Source organism: Narcine bancroftii, chromosome 6 (genome assembly GCF_036971445.1).
Source record: "Narcine bancroftii isolate sNarBan1 chromosome 6, sNarBan1.hap1, whole genome shotgun sequence".
NCBI classification, from domain to species: domain Eukaryota; kingdom Metazoa; phylum Chordata; class Chondrichthyes; order Torpediniformes; family Narcinidae; genus Narcine; species Narcine bancroftii.
This window is the reverse complement of record NC_091474.1, coordinates 220,696,661-220,721,013: the sequence shown is the minus strand read 5'-3', so window position 1 is coordinate 220,721,013 and position 24,353 is coordinate 220,696,661. Positions and strand designations below refer to the sequence as shown.

General features: G+C 41.1%; 1 long non-coding RNA gene across 1 annotated transcript in view; it reads left to right on the top strand.

The window, feature by feature from the left end:
• LOC138735535 (uncharacterized) overlaps window positions 1–22,949 on the top strand; it is an 81,696-nt gene extending 58,747 nt beyond the window's left edge. The window contains exons 4-5 of the long non-coding RNA XR_011339751.1: window positions 20,534–20,621; window positions 22,422–22,949. This is a non-coding gene — a long non-coding RNA (uncharacterized lncRNA). The remainder of the gene's footprint in view (window positions 1–20,533; window positions 20,622–22,421) is intronic.
• The last annotated feature ends 1,404 nt before the right edge of the window (window positions 22,950–24,353 follow it).

Sequence of the window (24,353 nt, the reverse complement as noted above, 5' to 3'; positions counted from 1 at the left end):
GTGTGATCACATGGGATCCAGGCTGAACTAGCCAATTGGAATAAAACTTGGCTTGGTAGAAGGAATCAAAGCATATTAGTAGAAGGTTGTTTTACAGATTTGAGGATTTGGCCAGCAGCGTGTCACAGAGATCAGTGCTGGATCAAATGGAGAGATGAAATAGACTGTTGTTTTCATCCTGGAGCATTGGAGGTTGAGAGATATATAAAATTATGAAAGGCACAGGTAAGGTGAATGGTCACAGGCTTTTTCCCAGGGTAGGGAAATCTAGAGGTCATAGGTACAGTACAAGGTAAGAGGGGAAATAATGAAAGGGAGCAACACACAATCTGCTAGAGGAACCTAGTGTGTCAAGCAACATTAGTGAGAGAAAAAAAATAATATTCAAAGTTGCAGGCAGGAATGATTCATCAGGAATAAGATTGTGGAGAGAGAGCTGATATAAGGAGGTCATGGTGGGAACGTTAATACCAGTGCCAGTGGCGATTGGTGGACTCGGCACAGGTGAAGGATAATGGACAGAGACAGTTGACTGGCAGATGCCAGATAGAGGGAGAGAAAGGCCAGGGAAACAAAGGGGTGAAGTGGAAGATGAGACTTTCAACAGAATGTATGTTCTGCCAGGTTTTAGCATCTGCAGTCTCTCATGTGTCCCCAATAAGTAAAGAGATCCTGAGAGGGTTCATACAGAAGGTTAGGGGCAAGTGGAATGAGCTGCCTGAGTAAGTGTTAGAGGTGGGTATAAGTGAAAAGCAATTGGACAGATAAAGAGATGGGAACATTTTAGAAGGATATCGGTCAGGCTACCTCAGCTAGGCAACTTAGTTAGCATGGGCTATTTGTGCCATCAACTACAAGTTTGTGTTAACTCTCCTATCAATTTCATTCTCCTGTAACCATTTTCTCTAACATGCCCTTTCTCTCCACTTTGATTTTTCCACCACCTACAAATCTGAGGGTAATTTACAGTAATCAATCAACTTACCAACCAGTAGATCCTTTGGGATATGGCAGAAAACCATTAAATCCATGCAGTAACTTGGAGAATGGGCAAACACCACGGGAGCGCATTTCAGACAGAGAATGACAGGCATTTGTGGAGGGCAGGATTGAACTCAGATCACTGGAGCAATACTAACTGTTGTCTATCATGCAATATATAAATTATTATTATTAGTATAGAAGAGGGCAAATAAAAGAGGCAGAAATATATGTGTATATATATATATATAATTCTGCCACTTTTATATATACATTTATATATATATATATACATATATATATATATATATATATATATATATATAAATATATTATAAGAGAGGTGTGTGTGTGTGTGTGAAACAAAGAAACAAAATATTTTAAGGGTGAACTATATTAACAAGAGCAAGGTTTAATTACAGTTTTCTGTTGTACCAAATGTTCTGCTCATTTTTTATTTTGGAAAATTTGAAAGATTGGAAAGATTTGCATTTACTGCTCATTCCTGTCCCTAAATCTACCTTACTGATACTCACCAAGGCAGAAATAGGAACAGTTTATGATATTAAAATTTCAGTTCACTATCTTTACAGGCTTTGAAGAAGTCCTTTCTGTTCATTAATTTCAGCCTCAGTCAGAAACAGATAAAGTGAACAGAAATGTTTTAATTTCAGTTATTTCTGTTACACCAATGTCATTCAGCTTGCATGAAGCACCAAATCCGTTGACACATCAATCATCTCCACGGGCAACAAATTTCATTGACTGCTCCCTTGTCCTTCACTCATTTGTCATCGCAGCAAATTAAAATAAAAGATTTGAAAACACACTGCGGATAGTTTTGACATATTGTTTGCTTCATAATCCATGGTTTAAATTTGAAGATAAATAAAAGGTAAAAGGATCTGATCACTTTCAGTATCTCAATGGCTTCTAATGCATTAATGGACAATATTGTACAACCAAGGAGATTCAATTCCTTTGGTTGCATTGAATTAGATGGAACTGAGCATTATTTAATTGCGAGGCTAGTCTTTGATGGAACAGTAGCTCTTATTACAAGCCTTCATCTGCTCTTTGATACATAATTTTCTTGGTGAACCAAGCAGGGACAATGCGTGACAGACAGAGACAGTAGATTGGCAAATGCCAGGCAAAAGATGAAAAGTCTAGCCTATCTCCTTATAATACAAGCCAAATGATTCTAAATTTAAAATTATTTAAATATAATTTTTTTAATTTAGATGTACAGCGCGGTAACAGGCCATTTCAGCCCACGATCCCTTGCTGCCCAATTACACCTAATTGTAGGTAAATTGGGGTGTTTGGGTGGCACAGGTTTGTGGACTGGAAGACCCTGTTATGGTGCTCCGTGACTAAATGTCAAATTTAAGAGAAAAAAAATCTCATCCTGTGTTGTTGGTGGCTACCCATTTAATTGTTATCCCATAGCTCCAGAATCTCCCATGAGAGAAAACTTCTTTACTATATCCACACTCAAGATTCCTCAGGATCATATATGGTGCAAACTTGAGAGGCTACAAAGAAAGGCCTCCCTTTAGGCTGTGATTAGTCTGCAGCTCTGCACCTTCAATGTTTTGCTTGCGGCTGTACAGAAGAAAGGAGTTTTAAGTAGTCCACCCAGACTAGACTAAAAGTGGCAATCAGTATCCCAGGAGTGTCATGAGCCCATGCTTTGAATTTTAAATACAACTATTACCCATCAAAGGCCATAGCCTGGAAGATGTTGTCAAAGAGAAAAGGTCATTTATTATTCACTGTTTAAACAGGCAAAGGACTAAAGATTTTACCTTATAATTCATAGCATTTCATATATCACATTATGTTGTAAACCAAAATCTCACCTTTTACGACAGGGTGGAATGTGATCTATGATTCAACAGCTAGAACTAGGAAAGCTGTGGGTTCAAAAATTTGAACACAAAAAATGTTGATTGCTACTCTAACATAGCCTTCTTTGTCTTCCTCTTCTTGTCCAATGGCAAGTCTGAGGGCTCCACTGAGAAAGAGAGTGTCATTGCAATGCAGTTCGTAAAGGGTCTGCCTCATGTCCAGTGCCTTGGTTTCAATCCTAACCTCGACTTCTATTCACATGGAGTTTACGTTTTCTCCTGATGGCTGCCTAGATTTCCTCTGGGTGCTCCAGTTTCTTCCCATATCCCAAAAACAGATCAGTAGATGTTAATTGGCCACTGTAGGTTGCCGGTGTGTGCAGGTGAGTGGAAGAATCTGGGGGAAATTAGTGAAAATATGTGAAGAATAGGATCATTTAAAGAAGTAATGGTGTATGTGTGCACAGAATTGATGGACCGAACAAACTGCCTCTGCTCTCTATATTTCTGACTCTAAGAGGGGTACCGTACCTTCTCGGCATGGCTGCAAGGATCTCAGGAAATTATCTCAGAGATTAGGGAGTCATCCTTGGGATCCAGGCTGATACTTATCTCTCACTCCATTTTGTTGCAAACAAACAATATGGTCATTGGTTTGGATGAACTGAACTGACTCTTTATAGCAGGGAGTTCACTACAGAGATTAGATTTATGTAGTGAACATTTTTAATTGGGTGCAACATTAGGCTCTTTCAGGTGGCCAGAATACCCTGATGTAAAGCCAAATATTCTACCCCTATGCAGCTCTTGGGGTACCCACCTGAAAAAGCAGGAGGCGCCTCCGGGGCACGCTTTCTAACCCACTCCAGGAGGGATAATCGCAGGAACACTGAAGTCCCCCTAGGGACCTGAATGCAGCTGCCTGAAAACAGCTGCTAAGGGGAGGGCTGATGACGTCGCAGTGGCGTCATCAGTCCGAGATGCTTGGCACGAATTTGGAAACAGTGTGCAGGCAGGGTATCTCGTTCTGAACACTGAGAAAGGCTGAAACCATCATCAGTATTTCTCTTTCCTGCTCCAGGTCCACCATAATCCTGTGTTCCTTCTGCTTCTCCTTCGTCATTCTTCAAATTATGTCACATCAGCGGGTGGGAGTACAGCTACAGTGGAGAGGAGCTGGAGTGCGCTCCGAGGTGCCTCTCCTGCAGCTGTCCCTTTCAGGTGGACAGCGCAGCTCTTTCAGGGCAGCCACCTGAACGACGATTCCAAGGTTCTGCATCCGCTTCTGCAGGCTCATTCTTGGCAGAAAATGCACCTGAAAGCGGCTATTGCCTGGGACACCCTGAATCCCCAACAAGTGCAACAGAATCTGTTTTTTCATTTTCTTGACTTGCTCCCTTTCAGACTCCTCAGAAACGGCTGAATAAGAGGTGATAAATAATTTGCAAGCGAGAGCAGGTTGTAGTAAGATAATACATTTTAAATCTTAACATCTCTTTGTGGAAAAGACAATTAAATCTATTGTTCTTTTAAAATCTAATCTCTGGAATAAACTAAAGATGTTTTAAAGAGTGTTGCAATTTGAAAGTATGCTGATGCATAGCAAAAGACTAAACCTTAAATAATTACCTTCATCTTTTATTTCATCTGAATTACTTTCTATCCAGTTTGAAGTAAATTTCCTTACAAAACAGTTTGGCCCTATCAGCACGAACACATACGTTCCCTGCGCTGTGTCATGCATTCATTCATCACCTTATTTTGAGAACTGCTCCTGGGCCTTTCATGGCTGTGGGCTATCAGCACACATTGGCGTGAACTCTACTTTGTCAGCCCTGAACCTTCAGATTTGTTAGTGTGTTTTCCTGAAATGAAACAGTCATTAGTCTCTTGACAGCAGAGTTGACTCTTCCCTGCAGGGTGAAAATTCTTTGTCAGGGTCATGCAATGGCCCAGCCTTATATCTTTATGCCAATCAATGCAAGGTGGAAAGTGTTAGCAAATGTGTTCTGCAAGTAGTATTTAACAGCCTTCCAATCACTTAATTAATAAAAAAAATAATTAATTAATTAATTAGGATTATAAAGTGCCCATGTGCCACTACTTTAATGAGATCTGCTTCATGAAACATCATTGCCAGGCTCAAGTGGGCTCATTTCACAATGAAATGAAGACATTTAAATTTGTGCATTTATCTGCAGAAAGTGTCTTAAGGGTATGTAAGCAAATGGCTTAGTAGAAAGGGGATCAAGAATCATTAAAGAGGAAAGAGGTACTAAAACAAGAAAAAAGGGAGAGATCCTTTCTCATAAATAGCCTTAGGCAAAAGATGTGTTCTCTAGGCGATCCGTTTGTTTTCTTCCATCTGCATTCCTTTCCTGAATAGCTTTGTGTTGATGTTTCTCCACATTAACATTCTTCAAGTGATATAGAAAACCTTGGTCATCCATTTAAAACAAGATTTTTTCTGGCACCTTCACTGCAGCTTTCCCTTGCATTCTCTAGAATGTTTTAAATTTAAAACTCAGGGTACTTATCCACTTGTGTCACCTGTATTTCCTTACAGGTAAAACCCCAAACAGCTGCTGTACTTAATGCCTTCAATCCAGGAAACAATTAGGATTGTTAACCATTATGATTTGAACCTTTTGCAACATCAGCGGGTAATTGAATTGCCTTTGTAGGTCCAGGGAATGTCACTCAGTGCAAGGTTTAAAAGAAAATTGTATATGGTAGGATTTTTTTCACAGCAAAGAGATTTTAATTATTATGAGGAGAAAGTGGACAGGCAGTGTTTGTTTTCCTATGAGCTGTGGAGGCGACCTGATAGAAAAGTATAAAACTATGAGAGGCATAGATAGGGTGGATAATGAGAAATGTTTCCATATAATGAACAGATCCAGAGAGCAAAGAACCAAATTGAAAGTAAAGGGGTTAGTGGAGTTCTGACGAAAGCCTCTTTTACCTGAAGGGTGGTTGCAATTTGGAACTCACTACCTGAAAATGTGATGGAGAAGTTTACACTCAGAATTTTTAAACCAAGCACTTGAATTACCAAGACATAGAAGGCTACAGACCAAGTTCTGGTAAATGGGATTAGTATAAGTGGTATTTGATGGATGATGTAGACATGATGAGCTAAATCATTTATTTCTGTGTTACTTAATGCTGCTCAGTGTGTAAAAGCTACACAGTCTGGTTTAGTTTGCTACAAGGTTTCCTGGCATTCTTGTGTGAATGTAGCACTCTTCATCAGTTAAAAAAATACTGGAAGCACGTGAGCAACAATATAATTCTGGTCCATCTGAGAGGTCAACTAATCTGTTAACATCTCATTCTCATTTGAATATCTTTTAGATTCATTGTGAAGTGATTAAAGTAGAAAAGAAAGTGTGTGGCTGCAGTGGCACAGTTCCATTCGTTGATGGTCACTGTTGATTCATTGGGCCAAAGGGCCTGTCTGTGCTATATCTCTCTAAGACTTACGACTCTAAAGCCAAAGGAGGAGTGAATTAGGCATCAATTTTCCATCACATGTTTATTAGCCTTTTACATTGTAAAAGACCACCTGACAATTCCAGTTCAGGCTTATAAGCTCCTCTGGAATGGCACAACAGCAGGAAACCCAATAATGATATTGGCCTCTGTCTCCTCACTGGTTTTGTTGTCAGAAACAGTGCTTTAATTTAATTAACTGCAAAGAGTGCCTTTTGAGGATGTGTCAATGTGTTAAAAATAAAATGGTTCAATTACAATGATGAGGAGAATTTATTGTCATACACAAAAGTACAATGTACGGATCCAATGAAATTCTTGCTTGCTGTGGCTACACAGTTACAAAAAAATACAAACATTCAGTAGGTATGAATGGACATCACTATGCACGAGGAGGAAAAGAAATTAACAAATACATAAAAGATAAGATTTCACAATTGCATTTGTGAAAAGAATGTGATAATTGAATAGTGCAGACGGACCTTCAGTGGTCTTGAAGCAGTGTTATAAAAAGGACCCTGTTTGATCTGCGGAGCTTCTCCAGCATTATGTTCTTACTTCAATTGCGTGTCTACAGATTTTTGTGATATTACCTTCCTACAGCATGATTAGCTGTTGGTAGATAGTAAAATAAATAGAAGTTTGTTCCTTATTAACAGCCTTATTTAAACAAGGCCTGAACTGTGTTAGCCACTCCCTCTTTCCTTAGCTTTGGGGGGTGCAGGAGTTCGGGGGGGGGGGGGTTTAGGTGTATTGTAACTGCATGGAGAGAATATGATAGATTATATATAATATGATGAGAGATAATTGTCTTATAGATGTCATACAGATGCACTGAAATTCTTACTTGTGCCAGCTGCACAGACATGAAAGATAGACCAACAATAGTATGAATTAAATTATATAATATGCCATGAGATAAGAAGAGATTATAAATATAAAATGGGAGATGGCTATGTGGTTTTCCTTGCTGTCTTTCAAATATAGTGCTGGCTATATCATGTGTCCCAGGAATACCCAACAACTGCTCATGCAGCTGTTCCCTCACAGCTCCAGCAGTACCAATACAATCCAGATATTAGGTGCTCTTTGTTTACACACTGTCCCTGTGACTGCTTGGGTTTCCTCTGGGTGCTCCAGTTTTCTCTCAAAGCCCAAAGGCAAGAATGTTGGTAGGTTTATTGGCCAATGTAAAATGCCCTAGCCTGTGAGTGGCAGAGTCTGTGAATCTTAAAAATTAAGATTCTATGCAAATTCCCCAAATCTTAAAGCTTCATACTTAAATACTTCATATCATACAGAACTTAACGCATGATGACAGATCATTTAGTCCAATAAGTCCATGCTGTTGCTTATGTTTCATTGGAGACCCCCTCCACCTTTTATATCACAGTCTATCAATATAACGTTGCTGTCAGCCTCAATATAAAAACAACTCTGCTGCTACCTGGGCTTTTATCTCACATTGAATCACAAAACCACAATGGAACAAATCCATCACGTTACCATTATATTGCTTCATTCTTGACCCTGCTAGCAAAAATGGAAATTTACAAACCTTTTCAACACAGTCTTTTGAATATTTTACTTCATCTGCCAGTCGGGCAAAAGATACTGAAGAATCAGCTAGAACCTCCAGGCCTCTTCCCACAGATAATGAGACTGCCGAAGGACTGCTAAAACAACTTTCTGTGATGCTACTGTTTACTAATAATATTTATTTTAATATATGTACTATGTATTCTGTATAATTTGTCTGTAGGAGTGTGTGGCTGTACATGTATTTTCCACTGTTCTGCACAGTGGACTGGAGAATGGTGTTTCATCGGTTGTATTGGCACAGTCAGACGATGAATAAACTTGAACTGAACAGTGAGTGATATGTGCAGAGATATTATGGATCGGTTTCAGAAGTGAACAATATGTTGGCTACTGGATTACTACAATTGAAATAACTCATTCAGATGCTATTGATCCTAATTTAATCTGTGTTTACTAAGCAATTAATGGAAGGTTTGCCTACTCTTGAATGGGCCACTTTCTAAATGACATTTTCCTCTCATTCAATTCTGTGATATAACATTTTTTTACAAAAACCTGGATGCACGCTGAACTACTATAACATTAGCACCAGGACCCCTCACCACACCTTGGCCAAGAGCTCATTCATTATTTCCATTTGAACCTTGATGATGACCATCAGGTGGTTATTCCTTTGTGTGTGCAGCCAACTCCAGTTATGCAATTACCCCATGTGATAAAAGTATAGACAATATCCAGCAGAATTGGGCAGGTGAAGATTAAACAATATGTCCTTGATACACCAACAATGAAGCCTGCCCTCTGTTCTGCCTTTGTGGATCACAGAAGTGCACAGGTTGGAGTTAGATTGAACACTTCTATCTATGCTAGATATAATGAGACAAATAAACTTACATTTAGACAAACTTAGATAAGGGATAAATTCAAGCTTTTTAAAATGTTAAATTCTCAGACAATCACCGCACACCCTTTTGTGAGAGTTTAAAGCCCTTGGATTGAATATTGTGACATGTTCATGTCAATAAATTCTGATTCTGTGTTCATGCTCCTTCAACTTACTGGCCTCACAGACAATTTCTCCATTTAGGAAAACAGCATAACTCAACGACAGGAATAGATTTAATGGTTTCATCAACTGAAACTGAAATGCGTGTAATGAAAGGCACATGATTTCTGTGTTGCAATGGGAATGTTTTTCCAGGGAAACAACAGCATTTCCAACCTCTTCTGAGATTTGTCTTTTGAAAAAGATTTGTATTTTATTCAGTAATTCTCTATGGACTGCAAAAGATTCTGCTTTCTTGAATGTGTCAAGCTTTGGTGATTGGACAATATTTGTTAAAGATTTGTGAACAAAATCGAACAATGCAATGGTGTTGCAGTGGAGCTGAAGATGAGGTTTTGTCCAAAGAACGCAACTACATACTGTAGTTTTGGGTGGATGTGACAGGAACGGGAAGCAAAAACACCATTTAGGGTGTTTAATGGTATATCCCTGAGACTCAATTAATGAGGGTGGCACAATTATGAAAGATTGGAGGAGATGTTGGCTTTGCTAAGTATAGTACTGTCAGGCCCCCTCCAAGGTAAAGAACCAGAAATAATTTTATAACTGTATGTGGCAAAACTCACAAAAACAAACAATATCACAATGATTCTTATATAAAAAAAAAACTGTCATCCATCGTTCCTGTGTATTTCAACACAGCCATCATCCAGTACCAAAGAGGGAGATAGTAACAAACCTCAACAACTATCGTCATGCCATGGACCTCCACCATTATGAAATGCTTTGGGCATCTGGTGAAGGAATGCATCAAAGCACATCTCCCAGAGACACTGTACCCATTTCAATTCACCTACAGGTGCAACCATTCCACTGATGATGGAAATGGTAGAGGCAGCCTTGAAGTCTGTATACTGGCGATCCTCCGGGCAGATAGAGAGCTAACCAGGTCAATAGTCGAGAAGACCCGGTACTGTGCAATTTGATTGATCATGTCGGCTATGCGTGGGAGGGGATATGCATCCAATTGCATGTATCTGTCCCTCCACTTCATTCTGACCCTGGAGAGTGACACTTCATACACCAGGCTGCTGTTCATTGACTTCAGCTCAGTTTAATGTGATCATTCACCAGAGGCTGATGGAGAAGCTGTCCTTGTTGGGACTCAACACCCCTCTTTGCAACGGGATTATGGACTTCCTAACGGGATGATAGCAGAACATTAAGCACCATCGTGCTGAGCACTGGCTCACTTCAGGGCTGTGTGCTCAGCCCACTCGTGTTCATGCTACTAACCCACAACTACATAAATGACAGCTTCAACAGAGACATCCAAGTTTGCAGATGACACAACAGTATTTGGCCTCATCAGCAACAATGAGTTGCACTACAGAGAAGAGGAGGAAAATCTCATGATAAAGTGCAAGAATAACCACCCAAGTCTTGATGTGGACAAGACTAAGGATATAATTGTGGACTACACATTAATAGCTTGGTAGTAGAGAGAGTGGAGAGTACCAAGTTCATCAGAGTCCACTTAAGAAGTGACCTATCCTGGGCACACAACATCTCCTTACTTGTCTGGAAGGCAACTGCACATCCTGAGAAGACTACAGAGGGCAAGGCTACTGGCCACCATCCTGTCAACTTTCTACAGGAGCTCTATTGAGGGCATTCTGGCATGATAGGTTGGTGGGAGCAGAGATCTATCCACAGAAACATAAGAGTAGCAGAGAGGATCACTGGGGTCCCCCTCCCTCCCCCATCATGATCTAGTGGGATCATTGTTTGAAGATGGCTCGCAAAATCATTCAGGATCCCTCCACCCCACACACAGCATCTTTTTATCTACACCCATCCGGAAAGAGACACAGGATTATCAGAGCCAGAACCACCTGGCTGAGAAACAGCTTCTTCCCACAGGCAGTGAGAGTGGTGAACGACTGAATGAATTGTGCATAAAATCCTCTGAGACTCTATTATTTATTAAACAATATTTGTTTATTTTTAAATATATATATACATACTACATATTTATTCCCTGTCTGTATGCGGGTTTTGCCTTCATGTGTTTAATGTTTTTGCACCAAGGACCAGAGAACTCTGCTTCTTCCAGTTGTACTTATACAATCGAATTATACAAAATTTGAATTTGAACTTGAACTTGATTTTAGGGAGCTTGGTTGAAAAAATAAAAAGCAAGACTTCCAAGGTTGAACTGTCAGGATTACCATCAGTTCCATGTCTGAGTGAATCAAGAAACAGGAAAATAGTATAGATCAATGGTTGGCTAAGGAGATGATGCATGAGGGAGGGCTTCATGGGGCTCTCTTCCAGGTCAAGTGGGACCTGTACAAGAGGGACAGGTTACACCTAAACTGGAGGGAAAACAATATTCTCACAGAGTGGTTGACCAGTGCTACTCAGGATTTCAAATCTTGAGGGAGTTTCATTATTAAGGAGTTCAAGAAGCTACTAATCTGTAAGTATCTAAAGAAATGATATTAAATCATTTAAACTTAGAAGATCATTGTTCAAAAGAAGCCAAAGTTTGGACAATGAAAAGATCCTGAAAAGATTGGAACCTAATTCAGACCATTCACGAAAACCAAAATCTTGCACTGAAGGTTAAAAATAAGAATTAGCTAAAAGGGGGCTGACTAGTAAGAATCTATGGTAACCCAAGTGTTTTCTAAATTGAAACCAAATTGTCAACGTATATTTAACCACAAAATGATCTGTTAATCTAGAGGCAGAAAAAGATAATGATGCTCCAGCTAATGAAATAAGAGAACTCTTCTTAATAGATTCAATTTCTATATTAATCCAACTTGAATCTAAAAAGTGATGTATCTAATATTAGCTGCCCAATAATAAAATTTAAAATGAGGCAGTGCCAAACCCTCTTTCTTTTTAGGGTTTTGAAGGAAAGTTTTATTAAGACTGCAGCACTTATTTTTCCAAACAAAGAAGAGATCATTGAATCAAGCAAATTGAAAAATGTCTTGGGAACAAAAACAGGTACAGCTTGAAAAAGATATAAGAACTTAGGTAGGATATTCATCTAAATAATAGTAAATGCATCCAAATAAGGACATTGAAAGCGGAGACCATTGAACTAAGGACTTAACATGATTCTCATTGAACAAATTATTGAATTTCTTCGTAATGGTGACACCTAAATAATTAAATAGATTTTTAGCAATTTTAAAAGGAATGGCAAAGTCTAGAGAGCTAGAAGAATTCAAAACAAACCTCGCTTTTATTGAGATTTAATTTATATCCTGAAAACTGGCCAAATTGATGAAGGAGTGATAAAATGGCTAGAATCAAATGGTCAGGATCAGATATATGCAAAAGAAGGTCATCTGCATATATGAACATTCCCACCTCTTGTAATTCCAGAAATATCATCAGATTGCCAAAAGACTACCACTAATGGTTCGAATGCCAAATTAAATAATTAAGGGAAACCTTGTCTACTTCATCTGCCTATTTCTAAGCTCACTAGCATGTGACACAGGTAGCAATCCTGAGATCACTACCCTGAAGTTCCTGTCCTTCAGCTTAGCAGCTAACTGTCTGAATTCTACCTTGATATGATTGAAGGCTGCACGAGCCTTCACCATCAGAGGGAAGGTTGTGGATTTGACGAGGGGGCAGGCCTTGTCCACATAATTGGGGACCCATTGGACATAATAGGAAAAGAACCCAAGATACACCTTCAGGGCCTTAAGGCTGTGGGGGAGTGGAAGTTCCAGGAGTGGCCACATGAGGTCAGGGTCTGGGCCATTGACTCAGTTCTCAATGACACAACTGAGGATGGTGAGGAGGGTTGTGTGAAATACGGACATGGCCTTATTATATGTGCGGTAGAGGAGCTTGGCTGGATTGAGAAATTTCTGGAGATTGACATCATGATCCTGCCCTCATGACCGCAGATGGTGACATTGTCAAGGTACTGGAAGGTGGCCTGAAGCTCATACTGGTCTATATCCCACTGGAAGACTGAGACACTATTCGTAATGCTGAAGGGGACCCATAGGAAATGGTAGAGGCAGCCTTGAAGTCTGTATACTGGCGATCCTCCGGGCAGATAGGGAGCTAACCAGGTCAGTAGTCGAGAAGACCCGGTACTGTGCAATTTGATTGATCATGTCTCCGCATGCCATCTTTCCAAACCTAAATGAGAATCCGATTTCTGTGTCACTGCTATGCATTTTCTAGCAACTTATAATGCAATTTTTACAAATTCTTTTTGATAGAAATTCAGTTTCAATTTTGGTCTTATCCGTGAAATATTACCCAAGATCTACCGGGACCAATGCCTGAAGAGGGCACACAAAATCACTGAACCGGTGTGGACTCGAAAGGCCAACATGGCCTGTTTCCCCTTCGTAAATGGTTATATGGTTATATGTCGGCTAAACGTGGGAGGGGGTATGCATCCAATTGCATGTATCTGTTGATAGTCTCATTGTAATCAATGACCATCCTGTTCTTTTCCCCATTCTGCACTACCACTATTTGTGCTCTCCAAGGGCTGTTGTTGGGTTCAATGATCCCTTCATGTGGTAAACCACTGTTTGCATATAATTGTCTGGTTAGACCGACTGTATTGTGGCCCCTCCCACAGGCTCCTGGATAAAGGTGACTGTTCCACAGCCCCCTCCTCAGTGCAGGTTAGTCATGCAGTATGGATGTGCCTTTGTTCTTCAGTGAATAAAATTGATGCACCATCAATTACTGAAATGAGTGTTGTTGGGAAACAAAAAGGCTTTTATTCACTAAAGAACAAAGGCACTTCCATACTGCTTGACTGATTTGCACTGAGGAGGTGTCTGTGGAACAGTCACCTTTATATAGGAGCCTATGGGAGGGGCCATAGGTACAGTCGGCCAATGGGTGTGCCTGACCAGACAATCATATGCAAACTGACAAATAGTGGTTTACCTCAATTTTACATCACATTTTGGTGGGCACCATTTTGGAATAAACAAAGTGACTGCAATCCACGACAGGCACTGTTATTGTTATCAGTCATAAGGTATCTTTACACAGCTGCTGAAGAGCAGAAGTTTTCTGTTCCGGTGGCAATGTAAAAATGTCGAGATGGAATTTATTACGTAAATTCCATCCCATAATTTTTCCACTGGGATTTCTACAGATTTTTATGGAGCAGCTGCAGTGTAAAATGACCGCAGCCACTCCATAAGAAACAGGCCTAATGAATACGACGTTCCCCTTCCGACAAACTCTGTAACACAGGAAGGCTGTGTGAAAGTGCCCCTGTGTAAACGACCACATCAGGACACACTGGAGGTATGTATGCTAATTTTTTGAATAATTCCAAAGTTTCTGTGTAAAAAATGCCAATAGAGTGCTCAATGGTTTCAGAAACAATGGGAATTGAAACAGAAAGGGTGAGAGACACCCTAACAAATAAAAAAAAGTTGCCTAATTGCTTGTGATGTAATTGAGCAGATTAATTTTGGGATATCATGGGACCATCTTTCAAGCATTCTTTAATACTTTGGTGACACTATTGTTTATTAAATGTTTTACAAAGGCAATTAGAAATTGAATAACACAGGACAAGAACAAAACAAATAAGTTACATTTCTCTGTCAAGCCAACTTATCTCATACTGAATGCATTGTGAATCATCTCTTGTGTATCACCTACAGTCCTGGTTCTTACTTATCTGTCTAGAAAGTTTGAAAACAAATATATTTACTTGTCAAAATCATGTAGGTAGGAAACAAAGCGCAAGGCCACAGCAATAAGCACTTTTCTCCAAAGGTACCATAAAACTAATATGCTATCTTTTAACACAGGTGGCATTAAGTAGAAAGTGGGATGTCATCATAGAGCAATCAGCATCATTTGGCCAGTAGTTAATGTATAACAGTTGATATATCAAATCGAAGAAATTTCAGTGGTCATAACACTATGTCACCAGGGCAACAGGTTACTTAGAGAGTGGGTCTTGTCCTTCTGCCCTCTGCACTATTACGTAACCTTTAAATTTGTTAACACTTATTAACCTTAAAGAGCCCTTACCATTATGTTATGGCTGATTTATGTACTGTTTGTATAATGCAAGATTACTGCTTGATAGCATAATTTGCTGACCAAAGCCATAGATTGGTTTGCCTAGGGTTCCTTCTTCAGTGTGATTAAGGACAGCAATATAACAATTATTTTTAAAATGCAACCTTTGCCAAACATTTGTTAAATATAATGTCTAACATTTCATTCTCAACTTCTTTCCCCCTCCTCTTTTTAACTGAGTTTGTTTTGTGAAGTAATTTGATAAATAGAGCACCCTGTTTGATTTAACCACATATAATATTCCACCTGTTTTGCATTTAGTATTTGGGTTCAGCTCAGAAGGAAATGCCAAAATGGACTTCAAATTCATGTGTCAAAATTGGACCTGTTAGAATAAGAATCAGAATTTATTGTCATGAACAGGTATCATGAAATATGTTGATTCCTATGACAGGTGCAAAATCACTATAAATTACATTTAAAAAAATTAATTAATCAGTCAAAAGTAAGGTGGCGTCTGTGTTTCAGTGTCCATTCAGAAATCTGATGGCAGAGGAGAAGAAACTGTTTTTCTACTGTTGGGTGTTCATCTTCTCTGTTACCTCCTTCCTGATCGTAGCAGTGTAAAGAGGGCAAGGTCTGTGTGCTGAGGGTTCTTGAGGATAAAGGCTGGAATGAAGACCTATGCCCATGATAGCACTGGCCGAGTTCACAAATCTTTGTAGTCTTTTCCTGTCCTATGCATTGGCACCACCATACCAGACAATGATACAACCAGATAAAATCAGTTGCAGATAAAATCCTTTCTTCGATACACCAATAGAAATTTGCAAGAATCTTTGGTGACGTACCAATCTCTTCAAACTCCTCACAAAATACTGCTGCTAGCGAGCTTTCTTTATGATTGCATTGACATGGAGGGCCAGGGATAGACCTTCAGAGATGGTGACACCTATGAATTTGAATTTCTTAATCCTTTGCACTGCTGAACCCCTCAATGTTTTCCTCTGCTGAAGTCCACAATCACAAATGGCCAATAACTTTAGTGAATCAGAATCCCAATGAGCAGATGCAGGGTTAAATTTTACACGTTTCTTCTGGCCAAAGATCTGAATATAAGAAATGGGAGCAGGAGTAGGCCATCGGGCCCGTCGAGCCTGCTCCGCCATTCAATAAGATCGTGGCTGATCTGATCAGTGACTCAACTCCACCTACCTGCCTTTTCTTCATATCCCTTAATTCCATTTTTATGTAAAAATCTATCTCACTGATCCTTAAATATGTTTAATGAAGTAGCCTCAACTGCTTCCCTGGCCAGAGAATTCCACAAATTCACCACTCTCTGGGAAAAACAGTTTTTCCTCATCACTGTCTTAAATCTACTCCCCTAATTCTTTATCTTATCTATCCCTTTCAGCATCTTGTACGTTTCCATAAAATCTCTTCTCATTCTTCTGAATTTGAATGATTATAATCACAGGCAATTTAGCCTCTCCTCATAGGTCAACCCTCTCATCTCTGGGATCAATCTGGTGAACTTCCTCTGGACTGCCTCCAGAGCCAGTCTATCCTTCCTCAAGTATGGAGACCAGAATTTGCACACAGTACTCCAGATGTGGCCTCACCAGTACCTTGTACAGTTGCAGCATGACCTCCCTTCTCTTGAATTCAATTCCTCTAGCAATGAAGACCAACATTCCATTTGCTTTCTTTATAACCTCTTGTACCTGCAACTCAACTTTTTGCAATTTATGCACAAGCACTCCCATGTCCTCTGCACCACAACATGCTGCTGTTTTTCTGCTCTTCTATTTTTCCTACCAAATTGGAAGTGAGGCAGCTTCTGGTGGAAGCACCAGTCCCTGGAGAGCTCAAGTCCTAGTGGTAAAAGGGGGTAGCAAACCGAGATTGGTAATTGATTATAGCCAGACCATAAACTGGTACACCAAACTGGATGCCTACCCCCTACCCCGAATAGCCGACATGGTCAATGAGATAGCTCACTATAATGTCTTCTCGACAACTGATCTAAAGTCAGCCTACCACCAGCTCTCTATCATCACCCTGGATAAACCATATTCCGCCTTCGAGGTAGACGGGAGCCTCTACCAGTTCCGCCGGGTCCCGTTTCGGGTCTGTTTTTCAGCGAGAGATGGACCGCAAGGTGGCACAAGATGGCACAACCTAAGAGCGACCTTCCCGTATTTGTTCAATGTCACCATCTACAGCCATGACCAGCAGGACCACGATGGAGAGATTTCTCCGGATGACAAAGGAGCTGAACCTCACATACAACAAAGAGAAGCGCGTGTTCAGCACCATCCGCCTCGCCATCCTAGGGTACATCATGGAACATGGTGTCATTGGTCCCGACCCAAAATGCATGCATCCGCTAATGGAGCTGCCCCTCCCCCACACGCTCAAGGCCCTCCGCAGGTGCCTTGGGATTTTTTTCCTATTACTCCCTGTGGGTCCCCTGTTTTTCAGACAAGGTCCACCCACTGGCCCAAGCCACCACCTTCTCCCTCCCTCCCCCCCCCCCCACCGAGGCTCAAGTGGCTTTCACTCACATCAGGCAGGACATTGCCCATGCCACGATGCATGCTGTGGACGAGGACACCCCATTCCAGGTGGAGTGCGATCCCTCTGATGTTGCCCTCGCGGCCACCCTCAACCAAGGTGGGGGGCGACCTATGGTCTTCTTCTCCATGAACCTCCACAGTTCTGAGCTCGGGCACTCTGCCATTGAAAATGAGGCCCAGGCAATCGTGGAAGCAGTCCACCACTGGCGCCACTACCTGACAGGCATATTCAGCACCACCCATTAGGGCAAGTTCAAGAATGATAAGATCTTGCGCTGGAGAGTCAAGCTGGCCACGTTCAGCTACAACATCCAGTACAGACTGAGGAAGTTCATCGACACCCCAGACGCCGTGTCCCAGAACTGAGCTACAATGCAATCTAAACAGTGCTGCATGACACTCTTTATCACCTGAGCTTCACACACCTGTACCATTCATTAAGTCCCGGAACCTCCCCTTCACCGTCCAAGAAGTCCGGCTGGAACACAACTGAGTCCTGCAGGGTCTGTGCCGAGTGCAAACTGCGCTTCATCCTCCTGCCACAGGCCCACGTCATCAAGGCCACCCGGCCCTTCGAATGGCTTAGCAACAACTTCAAGGGCCCCCTGCCTTCCATGAACAAGAAGGTCTACTTCCTCGCGGTCATAGACGAATACTCCCATTTTCCCTTTGCCATCCCTTGCCCTGACACCTCCATAACCAACATTATCAGGGTGCTGACGCAGATCTTCACCATGTTAGTATACCCCGCGTTCATCCACAGTGATGGGGTCCGGCTTCATGAATGAGGAGCTGCGCCAATACCTGGTAGTGCGAGGCATTGTGACTAGTCTCAAGACCAGCTGCAACCCAAGGGGCAACAGGCAGGTGGAGTGCGAAAACGGGCTGATCTGGAAGGCAGTCCTCCTGGCCCTGAGGTCCAAAGGCTGGTCCATTGACTACTGGCAAGAGGCCCTCCCCAAGGCACTCCACGCCATAAGGTCGCTCTTGTGCATGGCTGCTAATCAGACCCCTCACGAGTGCCTTTTCTCGATCCCCAGAAAATCTTTGCCTGCAGTCTCCCTCCCAACTTGGCTCATATCTCCGGGACCATATTTCCTCCGCAAACACAGGTGGCCCACAAGTCCAGCCCACTTTTTGAGCAGGTGCTCCTCCTCAAAGCAAACCAGAGGAATGCCTACGTCAGGTACCCCAGTAGCCATGCCAGGATCCAGGGGCTGACCTCCTCCATCCGCCCCTCCAGAGAGCCCCTCTCCTAGCGGACCACACCCACTTGGCTACCCCCTCATGGACAGACAAGAAGACAGACACAATGCTGCCCACACCGATGCCTGCTACGCTGGATCCAGCCAACCCTCAGGCAGCAGCTACACCCTTGCCATCCTTTGACCAGGAGCCAACCCTGCGACAGTCCCAGAGCCTCCGTCCCGCCTGAATCTGTAAATACCACCTGGTACCATTTTTACACTGCCCCTACATCGGACTTAATTTTAAGAAGGGGGTGAATGTGGTGATACAACCACCAGCCTACTGCAGGGGGCGATCTCTGTACCTGCAGGAAGACCACCTAAGGGGCTGCCTCCACCTGGCCAGCTGTCAATTAGCTGACCTGAATATAAATCTGAGCTGGCCCCTCCTGAGCCAGTTACACGGGAAGCCACCAAGGCTTGAAATGGTGTTCGGACTTTAACAGGAATAAAGCCTGTTGTACAGTTTTTTGAGTTTTGTCCTTGCTTGCTGTTACCTCAGCGCACCACTGGCCAAAGTGAATGTTCCTCCTTTTCACTTTTATAAACATGGGAGTAAATCAGCAGATTCAAGGCTTTGGTGTCGGATGGAATTCACTCATTTGTTTCACATTTGGGCCATTTCGATCTTTCACTTTTCCACTCTCATTTTTTTCCACATCATCCAAATACACTTCCTGACAGATCAATCCAGCAGACATTTCAACACTGTTTTATGGTTTTCTCACAATGAAGGATGTCATATTCCCGGTATACCAGTATTGGGGAGGAACCATGAGACCATGGATCTGAAATTAATTACCACCGAGGTTTAGAACTCAAATCCTGGTGCTTTATTATTGGGCAACATGGTTGGGGTAGCAGTTAGCACAATGCCTTTACAGCACCAGCTATCAGGACTGGGGTTCAAATCCCAGGCTATCTGTATGAAATTTGTACATTCTCCCCATGTCTATGTGGGTTTTTTTCCAGGGACTCCTATTTCCTCCCACTGTTCAAAACATACTGGGCGAGTTGGTTAATTGGATGAAATTGGGTGGCTCATACTTGTGGGCCGAAATGCCCTGCTACCATGCTTTATGTCCTAATTTATAAATTTAGTTGCAAAATGGCCCTTTTGGGGTCAAGACTAGATCAAATAGATTGCTGTGGGATAGAGATCAGGGCCCTTGTGTCAAAGACAGACTTATACTCAGCCATCATACAAAACCCTCTCCCTTCCATGCTGCCTTGGAAAAACAGCCAACATATAAAAAGACTCTTCCCACTCTAACCACACTCTTTTAGAAGATTCACAAGTGTGAGATCACACACCAGCAGATTCAAGGAAAGTTTCTTTCCCACTGTTATCACACTACTGGAGGAGTCTCTCACTAGAAAAAAATGTTACCTTTGCGGTGTACTAATTGATCTCTCTATATGACCCTGCACTGTGATTTACTTGCTGTACTATGAGATGACGAGCTGGACTCCTCGCAAAACAAATGCTCCTCTGTACACGTCACAATAAACTTCAACTTGATCTGAACTTGTAGTTGAAACTATCTTTGAAGTGTTCTTTCTAGTCGGTGTTGACTGCCTCTTGTCTTTGGTAGGTAAACCCATGTTATTGGTTCTCAATGGTGTAGAGGATTTAGTTTTGGAGCTGTAGATGTTTGACAGTGATGAATAGCCCGCATGACATGATTGTCAGCAAACTGCCAAGCCTTTTGCATGTTCTCTATTCACCATTTGTTTTTTAAGATCCTGGGTTTTCTGAATCTTTGTCTTTAGGTTACAGGAGGAATGGTCGGCATAGCAGACAGCGCAACGCCTTTACAGCACCAGACAATGGGACCAGGATTCAAGTCTCGTGTTGTCGGTAAGGAGTTTGTACATTCTCCCATGTCTGCATGGGTTTTCCCTAGGGGTTCAGGCTCTCACCATTCAAAATGTACTGGGTGTGTAGGTTAATTGGGTGTAAATTGGGAGGCACCGACTCATGGGCTGAAATGGCTGTATGTCTAAATTATCAAATTTAAAATTATCAAAGGTGTCTGAAGAATTTTTTATTTTCTCATTAATAAATGAATTTCTCAATCAGGAATGTGATTTGATCAAGAAAATAAGCAGAGAGCACACAGAATAAGACGAGCAGCTGGTAGAGAGTGAGGGAAAAAAGGGCTTTCAGGAGTGGGCATGATAGATGAAGAAGGTTCCGGGAGCAAAGTATGTATCTCCTGCCTCAACAGCAAGGATCTGTCTGTACTTTTACAAGGATATCTTCAATATACAGTATTATCCTCATTTGTTCTGACCACAATTACAACCCTTAAAGAAGAGCTTGAACAGCATACACCAGAGCTGCCAAAGTAACCATTAAAATAACTTCCATGCACCTAACTCCTAACAGGTTGAAGTTACAGTTACAACCTTGCATAATGTGTTTTGAATTAATGCAGAAGAGAAACATCATGAAATGGGAGTTAAATATACATTATTCTTTCTTACTAGAGATCATACTGTGACAGAATACATAGAAATGTTTTGGGAGATAAATTGGGAAAGGTTTGTTAGAGTAGGCCACATACAAACACTTCAAAACAGATCTTATTTGAAATATTGGAGCTCTGCTAATACTAGACATATCAGGGCCTCAGAGCTTTTGCAAGAGCTTTAAAGAGTGCCCAAGAGACTTCATTAATGGATTGTTGTTTACAAAAGGCAACAGATGAAAGAGCTTGTTGGAGCCATATATTGTCTGGATGAGAGCTTGCTTTTGTAAGAGGGTCATGTGGTTTTGCAAGCAGAGAGAGTCAAATAGGCTTTCTCTCAGAGAGAGAGACAGACAGAGACAGAGATCACTTGTACAGTGTTACAGCCAGCAGAAGTAGCTGGGACTGGAACAGGACAAGCTGCCAAGCTTGTGGACAGCTTGTTTGTAAGACAGGCTGGTCAAACCCCTTGTGGTTCATGCAAGAGGAGAGGACTGGTTGTCTAATGTTTCGCTTGGAATAAGAGAAACAAAAAGGCGCTCTGGTGACCTGAAAGAAAGAGGTTATCATCTGGAGAACCCTGAAGGGGCATGTTTCGTCATCAAGACACTGATGGAAGTACATCAGTGTGGATGTCCTGGAACAACAAATCTCTCTCTGAAAACCAACAAGAACCTTCCTGAGTGGTAACCATTTACCCTTCAAGCACCAAAGCCTGGTGAACTTTACAAATGTTAAATTCTGTGCACAGAATAAGGAATGCCTGCAACCAGTGAACTTGGAGGAGTGAGAAGTGAGATTTGCACTGTGAACCAAAGAACTTTTCTGAACTTACACACACATTACATACACATGCACTTAGAATTAGAAGGGGGTTAAGTTAGGTAGTTTAGTCAATAGTGATAAGTTAAAGTTTGATTATATTTTCATGATTAAAGATAATTAAAAACAACTTTTGTTTAAGTAACCATTTGTCTTGGTGAATATCTACTGCTGCTAGGTTTTGAGGTCCTCTGGGCTCGAAGCAACACTCATCCAAATAAGTGGACAGTAATCTATTAGTTTCTTGATTTGTGCCATGCAGATGTTGGAAGAGTTCTGGGGTGCCAGGAGTTGATATTCACTTTTAATATCTAATATGTGTACTACTAGTGTAACCATAGTATGTTTTACCAATTCGTTTTCAGGATGTGGTGTGATGGCGAAGTTGGGAAGGGGATGGTTAACCACTTTCCTTGACTGCTACATCCCTTCTGATGAAGGTAATCCCACAGTGCTGATGGAAAGGAGTTCATAATTTACACCCAATGACAAAGAGAAGACGGAATTGAATTTGGAGATGAATTCATTGGAGGTGTTGACTACTGCCCCTGTCCATCTTAGAGATAGAGGTTGCAGGTTTGGAAGATGCTGTTGGAGTAGTCAGGACGAATTGGAATGCAGTCTGAAAATAAACATTTTGCAGTCAACATGTGTCAGTAGTAGAGGGAATGGATGTTTAAGGTTGTTGATGCGGCACCAATCAAGTGTGATACTTTGTGTGGTAGAAGTCCAAAATTCCAGATGCCAGAAATCCTGACCACTTGAGAATCTGTACTTTTTGAAAACTTTCAGACATTTAAAATTTAGCTGGCTTCTGTGCACTTGTGTGCATGAGTAAGCGCCACAGATGCACAGCAACTTTATTTTTCTTTAAAACTGTTCTTTTTGTTAAATGCTGTACTTGCTAATGAATAAACAATCAAAATTTACCTTTTCATCTCTTCTCTATTTCTCCTTACATTTGAATTTTAAAAGTACTGCCTGAGATTCTGAAAATCCAGACCGACTCAATCACTGAGCAGTATGGATTTTAGGACTTGTACTGTATTCATAAATGTTGAGCTTCCAGTGTACTGTTGGACCTGAAATCTGTTCTAATACAATCCTGGCTTGTTCTATGTAGATAGTGAAAATACTTGGGTGTACCAGAAGGTTGACCACTTGCCATGGGAAACCCAGCTGCTGATCTACTTTGGTAGCCACAATATTGGTGTGGCTGGGTCAGTTAAATTTCTGGTCAAAGTTAATCCCCAAGATATTGATAATGGACACCTGGATATTAGAAGCAAGACCTCTAATGGGAATATTGGTTATCAGAGGAATTTATGGCTTCAAGCAACTGTTTCTAAAAACACAAGACTTTATGACATGCCCAGATTTCAAAATGAGCATCGGCTTTATTGCGTTACGCTTGCTTTTCTGACTTTCAAGCCATATTGTTTGTTTTGGAAACATATCAGAGTTGATCCAAATACCATTTATTGTAGGTATGGTTTGAAATATTTATATTAATATATCCCAAATGTATATAATATATACTAAATATATAATAATGTATATATAGTACTTTGATGAGATCATAAACCATAAGTTATAATGGACTGTTAATCATTCATAATTCCTATTTACTGTGGCAAATCTAGTTTTACAAAATAACGTCAAATTTTTACATTTTGTTTTTTTAAGTTTCAGTCCCCCTTTTATTGAATGCATTCACCTGGGGGTAGTTTCTTGAGTCAACAATTACATTTATTAACCGTACAACTGGTGATTAATTTATTTGCATCCAACAGTAATTTTCCAGAAACTTGCATTAATTGAATATGGTCTACTCCATCAAAAAGGAACTGCAGTTAAAGTGGAACACAAGGAAATCCAGAAGAATGCCACAACTTTTTTTCAAAATCCTGCAGTTGATTCTGTTTTGGACTTGAATCCATTTATCCTGCCATCAGTGCACAGATTAATTATTGGTAAAGACAGTATCAGACTGTCTGAAATGCAGCTCTGTAGGAAAAACGTTGTCATCAGGCCTGACTTAAGACCATAGATATAGGAGCAGAGATAGGTAGTCACCCATTGAGTCTGGTCTGCCATTCCATCATAAGCTGGTCCATTCTCTCACTCAGCCCCACCAGTGACTATATTTTGTGAGGTGTGTGAAGAGATTTGGTACGTCATCAAAGATTCTTAAAAACTTCTACAGGTGTACTGTGGAGATCAATCTGGCTTGTTGCAATGCCAATGCTCAGAACAAGAAAAAAACTCCAGAGGGTTATTAACTCAGCCTGTGATAT